General features: G+C 46.1%; 1 pseudogene across 1 annotated transcript; it reads right to left on the reverse strand.

The window, feature by feature from the left end:
- On the reverse strand, positions 1–2949 carry LOC708979 (10 kDa heat shock protein, mitochondrial pseudogene; annotated as a pseudogene). Its single transcript, XR_003724458.2, has one exon. The product of XR_003724458.2 is annotated as a 10 kDa heat shock protein, mitochondrial pseudogene (transcript).
- Positions 2950–3651: the final 702 nt, after the last annotated feature.

Raw genomic sequence — 3651 nt, forward strand, 5'->3', positions numbered from 1 at the left:
TTTAAACTTTCAAAATTTTTTTTCTTTTTTAGATGGAGTCTCGCTCTGTCGCCCAGGCTGTAGTGCAATGGCACGATCTCAGCTCACTGCAAGTTCCACCTCCCAGGTTCAAGCGATTCTTCTGCCTCAGCCTCCTGTATAGCTAGGATTACAGGCATGCACCACCACACTGGGCTAATTTTTGTATTTTTAGTAGAGACGGGGTTTCACCATGTTGGCCAGGTTGGTCTTGAACTCCTGACCTCAGGTGATCCACCCTCCTCAGCCTCCCAAAGTGCTGGGATTACAGGGGTGAGCCACTGCGCCAGGCCTATTTTTCTTACTGTTTTTTTTTTTTTTAAAGCAGGATTCTTTGATCAAAAACCTTGTTATCAGAATCACAGTTTATATCCAAATGAAAATACAGCCATCCTAGCTCAAGCCATGATGGGCTGAGGCTCCCCTCCCCACGCCCTGCCTTCTCCATCACCCCCAATCAAGTGGTCTTGGAGACGTCTTCACAGGAGGAAGACTAGCCCGCAGGGTAGGAGGAAACGGCGCCTGCTTGACCGCTGGGACCCTGTCCATTAGGAACAGTTTTTGGAAAGCCATTTGGCAATATTTATCAAGATCTAAAACACACATGTCCTTTGGCCCATCAGTTTTACTTCCAGGAATTCATGCAACACAGATGCTTGCATCAGGTTACAGAGATGCCAGCACGAGCATGTTCAGTCCAGAGTCTAATGACAAAATTTTGGAAACATTTAAGTGTCCATTGATAAAGGACTGCTGAAGTGAGTGAGAGGACTGCCAGACAAGGGGATACTAGGCACTTCTTTAACAAAGGCACTTGAATTGACATGGAAATGTTTATCTCCCCATAAACAAAGCGAGCTACAAAACACCACTTAAAGTTTCATCCTGTTTTTGCCAAAAAGAAAAAAAGATACTCACAGATATACTTGGGTCCTAGAAGGTTTCTGCACAGTGGTAACGTGGTTTCCCTTTGGAAAGCAGGAAGGTGTAGTTGGTGAAGGAATCAAGAGGTTTTAATTTTTAAATTTACATCACTCAATATTTTTAAACTGCTTTCAACCATTTTGTGATGAATCACTTTTTTGTGTTGAGATACAATTCACATACCATAACATTCACCACTTTAAAGTTTACAATGCAGCAGTTCTTAGTATCATCACGACACTGTGCACCGGTCACCACCGCTCTTGGGACCGCAGCAGCACAGGTGCCCTTGCTCTAAGCCCTCTCGCCCCAGCAGCCTCGGGCCCTCCCCCTGTTCCAGTGCTCTTCCCATCTGCCTTCCACCTTTCCTGACTCCCTGCCCCTCTGCATGAGCTTCCTCCTACCTCTTAGCGCCTCATGGCTGACAGATGCCTTGGTCCCTCTGCAGGGGTCCCTCCCCCTCTAGAAACTGAGCCCCAAGCACTTGTTTGCTTCCTGCAATCTCTCTGGCATCTGGAACAGCATCTTGTTGCAGAGACTGCTGTGAAGATCAGCATCTGTTGACTTGGTGAACTGGATGGCCCTTTGCCCTGAACACCCATTCCACATTTCCAAGTGCCTGCCAGATGTTTCTTTCTGTATGATTGGCCAGCACCCTTAATCAGCATGTTCACAAAACAAACACACACAACAAACCCTCACCGTATCCCACTCACGTTTTCAGGGCCCAGCCCCAGGTGGAGGAGGGAGCGGAAGGTCTCCTGCGATTGCCTTCCCCATCCATCCTACACCACGCGCATGAACATGCTTGCATCCTTAATTCCAGGCTTCCAGAGACTGGCCTGATGTACCACCAAACAAACCCAGAGAGAGACAAGGGACACTGCCATGTGTGGACCTGACGCATGCAGGGAGATTGCACGCTGCTGGCAAATCCCACAAAACACGTAATTAAATCGCTAAACCTGTGAGGCTCAACAGTCTTAAATGGGTCTGACTCACGCTGGTGCCCGTTTGCAGCATCATAGCAGAAAATGTACTTGAGGAAACAGAGGAAAAAAGACTGAGAACAAAATAAAATGTCAGTGAAATGAAATGTCAGATGTGCCTTTCCTTATTCATCTTCCAACCAGAAAGACCCCAGCAGGGCCAACTGATCACTCATATGTTTTTAGGGTTTTTTTTTTTTTTTTTTTTTTGGTACAAATTCACGGCTAGAAATTCCTTTGGACAAACTCATTTCTAAAAGGCAGAGAGTTTCCCTTTGGTTTTTATGCAATCAGAAGAGAAGCCAGAGTATATAATGAAGCGTTTAAATAATATCAACTTAATTTTGAACTGTTTTGGTCCATTTACTTTTTTATCTTTACACTTGGAGAAAATCTGAAAATGCAGGCTTCTACTGTGGCAGGAAGGGATCCCGAGACCACCTAAGGGGGGGCTGCTGGCTTCTCAAACCCCCTTTTTAAGATTGCTCCTGCCTCTTGCTGAAAATTTAGAAGGTACTTTTTCCTTTTTTTTGTCATTAGTTATCATCAGTTTATTATAAAAGAGAAATATGCAAATTATTGACATGATGAAAGATTTCAGAACTTCAGTGGAATGGGCAGCTTCATGTTGATGCCATTTCAATAGTGACTTATTTCAGTCTACGTACTCTCCAAGAATGTCACCATCTCTAAATAGGAAAGAATCCTTGTCATCTAGAACTACTTTGGTGCCTCCGTATTCTGGGAGAAGAGCTTTATCTCCAACTTTCACGCTAACTGGTTGAATCTCTCCACCCTTTCCTTTAGAATCCGATCCAACAGCGACTACTGTTGCTTGCAATACTTTTCCTTGAGACTTTTCTGGAAGCATAATGCCTCCTTTGGTTACAGTTTCAGCTGCACTCCTTTCAACCAATACTTGGTCAAAGAGTGGAAGAAATTTTCTAAACGCTTGTCCTGCCATGACTCCCTCCACCTCAGACTCGTACCCCGCTCTCGTGTAGCGCTGCAAGGAGACACCCCAGAAGGTACTTTTTCCTATAATCTAAAGGTACGTAGCCTGTCTCTGCATCTATGTATATGAATGTGTAGGTGGGTAAGGGACGATGGCTGTCTTCAAATTCCTTACATTTTTCTCTAAAGCAAAAGGAAGCAAAGAAAACAAGGAGTTCAGACGCCTATAAAAATGGAGGCGTTGGGCCGGGCGCGGTGGCTCACACCTGTAATCCCAGCACTTTGGGAGGCCGAGACGGGCGTATCACAAGGTCAGGAGATCGAGACCATCCTGGCTAACACGGTGAAACTCCATCTCTACTAAAAATACAACAAAATTAGCCGGGCGTGGTGGCGGCGCCTGTAGTCCCAGCTACTCAGGAAGCTGAGGCAGGAGAATGGTGTGAACCAGGGAGGCGGAGCTTGCAGTGAGCAGAGATCGCGCCACTGCACTCCAGCCTGGGCAACAGAGCGAGACTCCGTCTCAAAAAAAAAAAAAGAAAGAAAAGAAAAAGAAAAAAATGGAGGCGTCATAATTGCTACTGAGTCTGGAGGGGAGGGACTATAAGATCTGCCAGGCTGGCTCTGCAGCCAGAAGCAGCCCAAGGCAGGGCGCTTTCTCCCTGGGCAGGTGTGCAGGGCTCTCCTTTGCTCAACAGTGACACCCATGTCTGTCTTCTCCATAGATGTCCACAGCCCAGCCATAATTTTCCTGCTTATGCCCTCT

This window comes from Macaca mulatta, chromosome 18 (assembly GCF_049350105.2).
Source record: "Macaca mulatta isolate MMU2019108-1 chromosome 18, T2T-MMU8v2.0, whole genome shotgun sequence".
Lineage (NCBI taxonomy): Eukaryota > Metazoa > Chordata > Mammalia > Primates > Cercopithecidae > Macaca > Macaca mulatta.